A 13,402-nucleotide genomic window follows, 5' to 3' on the forward strand; every position below is an offset into this window, starting at 1 on the left:
TTGCCATATATAATGCTTTTGAAGTTGAATTCTACTCTGTGTGATATTAAGATCATTACAGTTTCTTTCAAAAGATTTCGATGACCCCAATAAATTTTTATCTATGCTCTTTAGTTTTAGTTTTTCTGAATTACTTTATTGTAGCTCTGTATCTTGCATACAGCATACAGTTGTTTTTAAAGCAGCTTTATTGAGGTATAATTTATCTAACAAAATTCACTCATTTTAAATGTGTAAGTCAATGATTTTCAGTAAGTTTATAGAGTTTTGCAAACATCAACCACAATACAATTTTAGAACATTTCCATCACTCCAAAAAGATTCCGCAATCTGCAGTCACTTCCTGTTTTAGTCTGTTTGTGTTGCCATTAAGGAATACCCAAGCCTGGGCAATTTGTAAAGAAAAGAGGTTTACTTGGCTCATAGTTTTGCATGTTGTACAAAAAGGATGGCACCAGCATCTTCTCAGCTTCTGGTGAGGGCCTTAGGCTGCTTCCACTCATGGTTGAGAGGAAGCCAGTGTGTGCAGAGGTCACATGGTGAAGGTGGCGGAGAAGTGCCAGGTTCTTTTTAACAATCAGCCCTTGTAGGAACTAATAAATAAATAACTCATTACTATGTGGATGGCACCAAGACATTCATGATTGATGTGACCCCATGACCCAAACATCTCCCACTGATCCCCACCTCCAACACTGGGGAACAAATTTCAGCATAGATTTGGAGGGTCAAATATCCAAACTGTATACTCCCTATTTTCACCCCCAGTTCTAGGAAAGCACTGATCTACTTTCTGTATCAAAGCATTCACCTTTTTTGGGGAAACTTGATACATATAGAATCACGCAATATGTGTTTGTTTTGCATTTGGATTCTTTCACTTAGCATAAAGTTTTTGAGGTTCATTCTTGTTGTTGCGTGTATCGGTACCTGATTCATTCTGATTCATTTTACTGAATAGTGTTCCATTGTGTGGATAGACTACATTTTGTTTATTCATTCATCAATTCATTATCATTTGGATTGTTTCTACTTTTTGGTTATTATGGACAATGCTCTTATAAACTTTTGGTTATATGCTTTTTCATGCACATAAATTTTCAATTCTGGTAAGTATATATCCCTGCATGGAATCACCACGTGATAGGTTAACTCTATGTTTAAAATTCTGATGAACTTTCCATGTTTAACGTTTTAAGAACACACCAAACTCTTTTCTGAAGTGTTTGCACCATTTTACACCTGGCATGCAATGTATGTAGGTTCCATTTTCTTGGCATTCTTACTAATGCTTGTTATTAACTTTCTTTTTTATTATAGTCGTCCTAAAAGTTATGTAACAGTATCTCATTGTGTTTTTAATTTGCATTTCCTTAAAGACCAATGAGGTTGAACATCTCTTCATGTTCTTATTTGCCATTGCTGTATTTTTGGTGAAATGTCTATTCAAATCATTTATCTAAAATTGGGCTATCATTTTTATTCCAGTTAACTTAGCAAGAGATCTTTAAATATTACAGATATAAATCTCTTATCAAATACATGATTTGCAATCATGTCTTCAGTTCCATGGGTTGTCTTTTTACTTTCTTGCTGTGTATTAATCATGCTTTTTTATTTTGTGTATTTTTGATGCTTTGGTGTCTTGGGCTCTTGCCAACCTTGGCAGCACTGCTCCTCTCAGGGCTAGCCAGTTCCTGAAGATAGTAAACCTGTGAAAGTGCTTTCCAAATACAAACCAACCACTCCAGAGCTCCTACCCTCAATCTTCTTTATCAGGTTTTTGTTTTTGTTTTTGTTTTTGTTTTTGAAATGGAGTTTCGCTCTTGTTGCCCAGGCTGCAGTAGAGTGGTGCAATCTTGGCTCACTGCAACTTCTGCCTTCCGGTTTCAAGCGATTCTCCTGCCTCAGCCTCCTGAGTAGCTGGGATTACAGGCACCAGCCACCACGCCCAGCTAATTTTTTTTTTTTGTATTTTTAGTAGAGACAGGGTTTCACCATGTTGGACAGGCTGGTCTCGAAATCCTGACCTCATGATCTGCCCTCCTCGGCCTCCCAAAGGGCTGGGATTACAGGCGCGAGCCACGGCACCTGGCCTCTTATATCAGGTTTTTCCACTCTAGGCCACTATTCCCCTGCCCTTGTCAACCCAGAGCCAAGTACCAGAAAACCAGACACAGCCCCTATGCCCCAGAGCTTGTTGAAATTATTGAATTATTCAAACCAATTCTTCCTAAGTGCACATGTTTTTCCCTTACTCCCTATGGCTCCTGACAAACTCCGTGCTTCCCTGTGTGAACCTACCATGTGGCATTCTGTGCCTCCTATTTCTAGAGATCTGTGAGTATAAACTTTTTCGTTAAAGATTGTCATCTCCCTTTTGGTATGTCTTACCATACCAGATTAAAACAGATCCCAGGTACTGTTAAAACATGATGGCATCTTTAAAGCACAAAAGTTTTAAATTTTGATAAACTAAATTTATCTATTTTTTTGTCACTTGTGTATTTGGTATCATATCTAAGAAGGATTTGGCTTACCCCGAATCATAAATATTTAAACTTATATTTTCTTCCAAGAGTTTTACACTTTTATCTATTACATTTAGTTCTATGATCCACTTTGAGTTGATTTTTGTGTATATCATGAGGTAAGGGTCTGATTTCATCTTTTTGAATGTGGATATCCAATTGTTTCAGCAAAATTTGTTGAAAAGATTTTTGTACTCTAATGAATTTTCTTGATATCTTTGTCAAACATCATTGTGTTTATTTCTGTGCCCTATCTGTTCCTTTCATATACATTTCAATTATTATATCAATAACACAGTGTCTCAAATACTGAATACTACAGCTTTTTCTCCTACTTTGCCGACTGTTTTTAACAGAAATTGATGTTAGATTTTACCAAATGCTTTTTCTATGTCTATAAGATGATCATACGGATTTTGTTTGTTAATATGGTGAATTGTATTGATGTATTTTTGAATATTAAACCCACCTTGAATTCCTGAGATAAACCCCACTTGGTAATGATTTATTATTCTTATATTGTTGGAGTAGATTTGCTAAAATTTTGTCCAGAGTGTTTGCATCTATAGATTTACTAAATTTCTGTTCACTTGTTCTATCAATTCTTGAGAGAAGGATATTTAAATTTTTGACTATAGTTGTGGATTATTTTCTTTTGAAATTCTATCTGTTTTGTCTTGTTACAAAGCTTTGTTATTAGGTGCATACATGTCTAGGATCTTTATGTTCTTTTGATGAATCTACCCTTTATTACTATGAAATGACTTTCTTTATTCTTGGTAATGTTCTCTGCTCTGCAATCTATTTTGTCTGATATTAATATAGCCACTTTAGCTTTCTTTTTGTTAGTATTATCATGGTATATTTCTTCTATTCTTTTACTTTAAGCCTATTTGTGTCTTATATTTAAAGTGTGTGTAGGCAGCATACAGTTAGGTCTTGATTTTTTTAATGCACTTTGACAATCTCTGCCTTTTAATTGAGGTATTTAGAATATTTACTTTTAACGTGATTATTGATATGGTTAGGTTTAAATATGTAATCTTGCTTGTTGTTTGTTCAATACTTATCCCATTTGTTCTTTGTTTCCATGTTCCACTTTTTCTCTTCTATTTGAATTAATCCAATATATTTTAAAATTTCATTTTATGTTTATTATATTAGCTATATCTGTTGTTTTTCATGGTTTACCTTGAAGTGCCATTATACCTCTTCAAGTATAGTATAAAAAGCTTAAGATAGTACACTTCCATTTCTGCCCGGCCCTGTCCTTTGAGCTATCATTGTCATACATTTTACTTGTTTAGATTTTACAATACTGATACGGTTTGACTGTGTCCCCACCCAAATCTCATCTTGAGTTGTAGCTCCTATAACTCCAATGTGTCATGGGAGGGACCCAGTGGGAGTTAATTGAATTGTGGGAGTGGGTCTTTCCCATACTGTTCTCATGATAGTGAATAAGTCTCATGAGATCCGATGGTTTTATAAAGGGGAGTTCCCCTGCACATGCTGTCTTGCCTGCCAGCTTGTAAGATGTGGCTTTGCCCTTTCTTCACCTTCTGCCATGATTATGAGGCCTCCCCAGTCATGTAGAACTGTGAGCCCATTAAACCTCTTTCCTTTATAAATTACCCAGTCTCAGGTATGTCTTTATTAGCAGCATGAGAACAGACTAATACAAATACCTTCAATGTATTGCTATTATTTTGTTTTAAAAGTTGATTGAAAACATCTCTTAAAGGTGTTTGCAAGATAAGAAAAGAATCTCATATATTTAACCATGTAGTTACTATTTTTGATGATCTTCATACCTTTGTGTAAGTCCATATTCCATCTAGCATCATTTTCTTTCTATGAGAAAGAGTTGCATTTGTTGTAGTGTGCATCTGCTAGTGATGAATTCTTTCAATATTTATATGTCTGAAAAATTCTTTCTTTTTTCATCATGTTTGCAAATTTTTTCCCTGGGCATACAATTCTAGGTTGACAGTTTTTTCTTTCTGCAATTTAAAGATGTCACTCCACTATCTTCTCACTTGTGTTTTGCCTTATAAGAAATATTTTATCACCCTTATGTTTATTCTTCTGAATATGATGTGTCCATTTTTTCAGCTGCTTCTAAAACTTTCTCTGTCACTGGTCTTGAGACATTTAATTATGCTGTGTCATAATTAAATGCAGCCATAGTTTTCCTCATGCCTCTTCTGCTTGGATTTCACTGAGCTTCTTGAATCTATATTTATAATTTTCATCAAATTTGGGAAAATTTTGACCATCATTTCTTTCTTTCTTTTTTGATGGAGTCTCATTCTGTTGCCCAGGCTAGAGTGTGGTGGTATGATCTTGGCTCACTGCAACTTCTGCCTCCCGGGTTCAAGTGATTCTCCTGCTCCAGCCTCCTGAGTAACTGAGATTACAGGTGCATAGCAGCATGCCTGGCTAATTTTTGTATTTTTAGCAGAGACAGGGTTTCACCATGTTGGCCAGGCTGGTCTCAAACTCCTGACCTTAGGTGAACCACCAGTCTTGGCCTCCCAAAATTCTGGGATTACAAACTTGAGCCATTGCATCTGGCCATCATTTCTTTTTTCTTTTTTCCTTTTTTTTTTTTATTATTATGTCTGCTTTATTTATTTTTATTTTTTATTTTTTTTTGAAAGGGAGTCTTGCTCTGTCACCTGGGCTGGAGTGCAGTGGTGTGATCTCAGCTCACTGCAACCTCCGCCTCCTGGGTTCAAGCGATTCTCCTGCCTCAGCCTCCCAAGTAGCTGGTTTGACAGGCGAGAGCCACCATACCCAGCTAATTTTTATTTTCATTTTTGTATTTTTAGTAGAGACAGGGTTTCACCATGTTGGCCAGGCTGGTCTCAAACTCCTGACCTTGTGATCCGCCCCTCTGAGCATCCCAAAGTGCTGGGATTACAGGCGTGAGCCACCACGCCCGGCTTCATCATTTCTTAAAATACTTTTTTGTTACTCCCTTCCCTTCTTTCCTCCGGGGACTCAAATAAACCTTTATTAGGCTACTTGAAGTTGTTCCACAGCTCTTTGTTGCTCTATTTATTATCTTCTAATTATCTTTATGCATCATTGTGGGTAGTTTCTTTGCTACATCTTCAACTTCATTTATCTTTTATTCTGCAATATCAAATCTACTGTTAATCACATTCAGTTAATCATAGTTTACATATTGTGGTTTCCATTATTAGAAGTTTGATTTAGCTCTTTAAAATATATTTTGCATGTATAAATTTAAGGTGTTGAATACATGGAATATAGTCACAATAACTCTTTTATTCCTCTTGTCTGCTAATTTTAACATCTTTGTAAATTCTGAGTTTATTGATTTAGCATTCATCTTGGCATATATATATATGTAAATATATATATTTACTTCTCTGCATGCCTTGTAATCTTTGGTTTATGACAAGCTTGCAAATTTAACCTTTTGGATGCTGGATATTTTTGCATTCCTATAAATCTTGAGCTTTGTTCTGGAATGCAGTTGAGTTACTTGGAGACAATTTGCTACTTTTGGGTCTTATTTTGGAATTTGTTAAGTGGGACTAAAACTAGACCTAATTATCAGTCTAGACCTAATTATCCCTACAGAGACAAGATTTTTTTGTTTACCCTACCCAATACCTCATGAATCTTCAGCATTTACAATAACGTTAGTGGTAACCAGTACATTTCCTCATTCTGTTTGAGTGCAAGGGTCTGTTGCTTCTTATCTTTTCTGATGGTTCTTTGCTCTTAGATAATTTCCTCAAATGCATTTCTGATCAATATCAACTAAAGTATTAAGAAGAATCCTCTGCAGATCTTCCAATTTCTGTCTGTGTGTTGTACTCTCGTCTCCAGTTCTCTGTTTCATGAACTCTAGCTACCTTGGTCTCCTTACAGTGTTAGAGCTGACTTCTGAACTCAGGGAGTTGATCAAGGCTCTGCCTGGGTTCTTCCTTTCTTTCAAGGCAGTAAGCGGGAACAATTGTAAGGCTTATTTCTTTTGTTTCCCATCTCTCAGAGTTCACTGTCCATTTTACCTGCATGCCTTGCAAATCATTGTTTTATTTATTTATTTTTTTTCAGGTAGGATAGTAAATCTGTTCCCTGTTTTTCCATCTTGGCTAAAAGTGAAAGTTGAGGGTCTTATATTTATTTTAAAAATCTTGTAGTTTTACTTACCTGTACCTTACAGTTCATAGGTGTAGGTTGATTTTTCTAGGTACCTAGGAAACTTGTTCAATTTGTAGATTCAGGTCTTTTTCTATTTCTGAATTTTTTTCTTGGTTTATTTTTTCTTGTTTAATTTTAAATATTAGCTCTATTTCATTGTTTTGTTTTTCTTCTTTATAAATTCTGATAATAATACGAATCTTTTTTTTCTTTTCCTATTTTTCACTTCCACTACTTTTCTATAACACTTTAAACTGTTTTTCCTAGGTCATTTTCATTCACTTAATTATTTTTATCTCTTTCTTCAATACCCCTTATTAAATTTTTACTTGAGTATATTCTCCTATGAGCAGTTTGTGATTTATTCTTCATTCCTGTGATAATTTTGCCTTTTCACAGTTTAGGCAATTATTGATTGGCATTATCCCACAGGTCACTGAAGCTCTTTTAATTTTTTCAGTATTTGTCTTTGTTTCAGTTTGGGTAGTTTTTATTGCTGTGTCTTGAAATTTACTAATCTTTCCTTCTGTAGTGTCTAATCTGCTGGTACATCTGTCTCTTCATCTGTCAAGTGACTTTTTCATTGCAGACTTTTTTTCAGCTCTAGAAATTTTGATTTATTTTCATTTGTATCTTCAATATCTTTCCTCATTGTGTTCGTGTTTAGCTTTAAGTCCTTGATAATATTTACAGTACATCATTTAAAGTCCTTGTCTGCTAATTCCATTTTTACCTGTCATTTCTGAGCTTGTTTATATTGATTGATTTTTCTCCTGGTAATAGTTCATATTTGAACGAGGCGATACATGTTGTGGAAATTGTGATGTTAAATGTCTAGATTTTATTGTCTTTATTTAGAGACTGTGGTGTTTTTATTCAGCAAAATTCCTGAGATCTATTTGTGTTCTCCCTCCCTTTGTTGCAGTCTGGCAATTGCCTTAAATCAAAAAGCGTAGGCAAATATAGGGCTCACCTCATTAGTTCTCCTTCTCTCTTGGATCACTGTCCTGCTCTGCTTCTTGTGCAATGTCTGAAAGCAGTTGTTTCATTTGTTTTGTCTAGTTTTACAGTTGTTTATTGTGAGATAGCTACACTTTCATCATTTATTTCCTATGGGTGAAACAGAAATCCCCTTATCTAAAAAGTTGGGAGTGCATGATGGACATTATTAGTGGTATGTTTTTGAGTGTCTGGATTTTGTTGTATTCTTTAATAATGTTAAATTTTATTTTAGCATTCAATTTACTGTGCATCAGCTTGATTCTTCTGAGGCTTTTTGTTTTGTTGGAGTGGGTCTAGAATAACTTTTACCCTTGAGATAGCTGTTCTCTACTCCTAAAGTGTGGTCTCTCTGGGATATCTACTGGAATGTCCTGGATGTTCAGTGACGTCTATACATTCTGATTAGCAGGGACTTAAGTTTTTTACAGTCTTGTGTGAGTTCTGGTAGTTGTCCAGCTGTTTCTTTCTTAGTAATATTTATTTCCTCAATAGCTATTCTTTGCCTAACCTCCTGGAGTCTTGCTCTGTATGTAAACACTAACTATGGTAGGCAGAATTTTATGATAGGTCCCAAGATTCCCTTACCCTGCGTTCATGCCCTCTATGATCTTTTCCCCTTGAGTGTGGGTGGAACTCCTAACTAGCTTCTAGTCAATAGAATGTAACAAAGGTGAGGGGTTTTTCAGGTGTAGTTAAGGTTGTAAATCAGTTGACTTTGGGTTACTCAAAAAGGAAATTATAATGGATGAGCCTGACTTAATTAAATAAAAGCCTTTAAAAGAGGTACTGAGTCCTCTGTGAGGTAAGAAGTGTCTCTTGCTGATTTGATGAAGTAAGAAGCCATGATGAGAAAGCCCACATGAGAAAAAACTGGGAACTACAGATCGCCCCTAAGACATGAAGATTACTGTTAGCTGACAGTCAGTAACAAAGCCAGTGCATTCAGTCATATAGTCACAAACAAATCAAGACATAAATGAATTTGATGTTTACTTTCATATGTTCCATTTTCAGTAATCTTCACTTTTTCACAAACCAAACTCTTTTTTTGTCTGAAAATAGAGAAGGCTTGTGTCTTTCATGCAATGTTGAATCTGTTTGCATTGTCTGCTTTTTTCTTGATTATAGGTTACATTGATTTCTACTTCTTATGTCTAGTGTATAAGAGAACCATATAAGTGTACTATTTCCTCTGTTAGTCTGATAGAGTGAAATATTGATCACTTTAGTGCTTGGGACTCAGTTGAAGTTTCAATAAAACTTAACCAAACTCTGGTGCATCCCTCTTCCTTGGGGATGGTCCTCCTATGCTTTTTTTTTTCCCTTTTTTCTTTTTCTTGTGAGGCACAGAAAATCTTTATTGTCACAGGAAGCAAGTGCAGTCGTCCCACCTCACCAACAGCTTGAAGGGTCACAAAAACGTGGACACTGCACAATAAAGTGTAAGAGACTCAGGGAGAAATGGTCCCTTGGACTATATTGGCCGTAATACTGAGGTAACCAATTGACCTTGTTTAGTGAAAATACCTCTAACAAAATGAAAAAAAAAATCAACTACTTATAACACCCAATTAATATATATAATTCAAATAAAATATGTTATTTGCTTTAATGTATAGCAAGTTTAATACATTAGTGTTTACAAAATAAAAACTGTATTCGATTGAAATTTTTCTTGTGCTTCCAACTTATCACTAAGCTTGAAAGACCAGAAGCATATGCTACTTAAGGAAATTTACTATGAATTTAAAGATGCAATTTGTGGATTCACAATGGATGGATAAATATTGGAAGCTGGGAGATTACTGAGTCTTTCAAAATTGTAGTTTATTAAAATCTACAAACTTGACTGTAAGACACAATTTTAAAAATGTTTCAAAATAGGTTAGAATACAGGAAACGTTTCACTAAACTACTGTGATACTAACCAGTGCTATGGCTAATATTAAAAACTGAGCAGTCTATTTAAATGGTACTCATACTATTTCTACACACAGTGAACAGTACAACCACAATAACCAACCTCAAGCTAGCAACAAAGTTGCAAGGTCCATAAGAAGCTTCTTCAGTGAGCAAAACACTATGGTACAATTAAAACATTTAGGAAGGGAAAAAAGTCTTTTAACAGTATAAAAGTTGATTACTGGTGTTTCCTACTGGAAAGTTCTTCCACAAATTAAAACGAAGAAGCAATTTATATATGTGACACTGATCTTAGACCACAGTGCAGACATTTCATGTAACATTTGGCTGATGAATTTTAGTGGAACAGATTATGATTTAATATTTTTTATACAGTTACAATCTGGAGCAGAACTAAAAACAAAAAAAACATATACTCTAAGTCAATACACTCTTCTCAGCAATATCTGGGTTTAGATGAATCTGTAGGAAGTATAGGTAAAGCTATGAGATATCTTCTCTTAAACAAACAGAAAAAATATATATTGGCAGATGTATTCTTTTTTTACCATTAAGAATTCCAATGTAAAATTCTTGTAAGTATGCAAATACATTGCTAACATGTAAGCACACTCCCATATATATGCACACAGTCCATTAATTAAATTGGAAGAATTAAAAATGTATAGTCAAATTAACATAAATTTTAAGAAAAAACTGCCTTCACAAATCTCAAAGGTGTAGAAAAATGAAATCGTAAGATAAATAATGAATATAGGTGTCAACTAAACTTCCATAGAATTGTGCCTACAAATGTGGATGCAGTGATTGTCCACACTTGTGATGGCTGGGTGGGAAGACATTCCATAGTGAAAGCATCTAGTCTCTCTGACTTTTCTACATAGAGAAGAATTTTTTTGATATAAAACAGTACTTAATCTGTTATAGCCTTTGCTAACAGTCACCAACTTTATAACATGTAGGGTTAAGTTACCATTGTCTTAATCTATTTAACACATTCTGAAATATCAGTGTTTAAGTCAAAGCTTTTATACATGGGTCCACTTATTTCAAGTTCTCTAAGTAATAGTTTTCTTTCTTTGATACGTCTTAAGTAGCTATTAATACAATCTTAGGTCAACTGGTTTAAGAGATATTTTCTACTCTATTGCTCATCCTTTTAACTTTCCTCCACTGAAGTATTTATTGTGTAAATGTGCATTGATAACCAGATATTATATGAGTGAATGCTACATATCTCCTGTTAAAATCAGTTTTATCAAATATTAAATTCACAGTATTTTCCTTGGCTTAAATTGAGTATTTGCTTTCTATTTTTCCATAATCATTGCAATCTTGTCAATAACTACATCACTTAAGCTTTCTTTTTCACGACTGTAGGCAAAGGTTCTAAACTCTGACATATATTTACATTAAACACACAAAGCAAACAAGAAAATTTCAGGTACAATAAACTGTATCCACATCTATTGGATCAAACAAGTCTCAACATCTACATTTTACTTCTATCAATTACACAAATACATTGTACATTCTTAAATAATGAATGCTTACAAAATTGATTTGTAAGCCTTTCCATATAAAATGACTTAACACAGGAATCTGAATGAATCAATATTACTGTTATAGATTGCAACACTCTTTTGATATTCTCTTTTCTGGCTGTTGTTTCATCTTCCTGGTTTCTGCAGATTACCATACCAGTCATTTTGCTTTGGCTATGTGATCTGTTTGAGGCAACACTTGTTATTAAGGCTTATTTTGATGATGGAGTATTATCCTACAACCTGATGCCATTTCCAGAGAATGGTGAGAGAATCACAACTATCTTGAATCTTCAGGCTCTGTTTTGATGACTTTCTTTTCTAAGGTAAAAACTGAGTGAGGGTAGTCTTTTAAAATCCCAAGACTGTGATGAGTGGGACTTTGCCTCACTGAGGTAAAATCGACTCAGCTCCCCATCCACCACAAAATGATGGGGTTGTCTGTTCTATAAATTAGGCATTCGGAGATTCAAAGGTCTTTCTCCTTGTCTATCTGAGTTAACGGAAGTCAAGCAGTTAGGACTGTGCTCTTCTGAGCTCTGCCTATAAAGCCCTGCATACAACCTCCTCTCTGCATGCTGCAGTCTCTCATAGCCAGTGTGGTTGCAGAGGAACTTCATGTGCTTTTCAGGTTGGTGTGAACTAAGAGCTGCGAGTTCTTCACTCATAGTTCTAGCCTGCTAAAAGAGCGTTTGCACAGAATCCTGGAAATCTGAAAACCCATACTCCACTTTAATTATCTTGGGGGATAATTCATCTCTTTCTCCACATTTTGACTTTGTGGTTCTGTAAGTATATTTATAGGTGACTTCTCAAGAAATCGGCCTAGCCAAGGCAAAAACCTCTTCTCTTCTTGTCAGCAGAGCATTATCGTTCATGCAGAGTTGAACAGCTGCTTCATTAACAGTGAGCTCATGAAGCATGAGATGTTTCCCATCCTTCCTCTTTGAGTTAAATCTGCCATATATTGCACTGTATTTCCGAATTTCCTCCTCTTTGTGTAGATCATCATCGTTCATCTCAAAGATGTGACCAATCATTTTGGCCAACTTCTTGTTGGTTTTTAGTAGCTCTTTCACTTCGTTCAAGTCACTTTTTGGCAGTGTGGGGACGCAGGGGAGCCCAGGTCTGCTGGGGAGAGGCTTTGCTCTTTCTCCGTGACATGGTGGCCTTGCCGGAGTCTGGACTCACCAACACTCGGCAGTGCTAGGCTCCCGACCACATCTGACTTACCCTGTCCCAAGCTCTGCACACAGGTGGTGGCAGCACATTTGGGAATTTTAAATGAGGTTTCCAGGCATTGCTACTCCTTTCATAACTACTGCAGGATATTCCCAGCCATGTCGGTGATCCCTCTGGTAATTTATAGATGGGTATGCTACTGACAGGAAGGGAAGTCAGCGGCTGATTGAAAAGCCCAGGGTTTGTGGGCTAGTCTCTCAAAGCCTTCTGTAGCCTTCTAACATGAAGGGGCTTGCTAGCCATGCCCACAAGTGCCATAATTTCCAAAAACTCCTATTCTCCTGCTTCACAGAGTTGCTGGACATCATCATCACCTTGTTGGATTAAAGGCATCAAATATAAGAAAGCAGATTGGCTTTTCGTACTATTCTATACGGCTGCAACGCCCCCAGGGTCCTGGGTAAGGCCGCGGCCATTACTGTGGATAAGTTTAACTCAGCCAGCGGCTGAAGCGGTTTTGGCGCGCTCTCCCCGAGGACTGCTCAGCCCCAACTCCGAAGCGATGGCCCCTGGCTCTCCCTTCTCTGGTGGCTGCGGGAGCCGGGACAACCCCGCTCCCATCGAGGGGAGAAGGAAGGGAAGGTAGTAGGCGTGCTCTCCCTGTTCCCCCACAGCTCTGGCCTGCGGCTTCTTCCAGCCTGCCCACCCGACAGCGCTCTGTTGGCCTCATCTGCGGCTCCTCCGGGCTGCCACATGCGGGTGGTGGCGGCGGCGGCAGCGCCTCCCCGCCCTCCTATGCTTTTAATTGAGAACCACGTAGGTCTCTGTTTTGTTGGCCTTAAATGACTTAGGGATGGTAATGTCAAAGGAGTGAAGTAGTCATGTAAACCCTTCCACAGATAGCAATAATATAAACTGGATAATATACCCAAAGACAATTATTTAAACACACTGAAAAGTCTCTAAGAGCATCCGGAATGCATGATAATTTACTCTAAAACTTCCAGCTGTAAGATTGTGATTTTGTTGCTTTATCGT

The 13,402-nt window shown here is 36.5% G+C and overlaps 1 pseudogene; it reads right to left on the reverse strand.

Moving 5' to 3' along the window:
• Window positions 1-11,462: 11,462 nt before the first annotated feature.
• On the reverse strand, window positions 11,463-12,840 carry LOC105734502 (NGFI-A-binding protein 1-like; annotated as a pseudogene).
• Between the last annotated feature and the right edge of the window lie 562 nt (window positions 12,841-13,402).

This window comes from Aotus nancymaae, unplaced genomic scaffold (genome assembly GCF_030222135.1).
Source record: "Aotus nancymaae isolate 86718 unplaced genomic scaffold, 86718_ANA_hifiasm-v0.15.2.pri h1tg000138l, whole genome shotgun sequence".
Lineage (NCBI taxonomy): Eukaryota > Metazoa > Chordata > Mammalia > Primates > Aotidae > Aotus > Aotus nancymaae.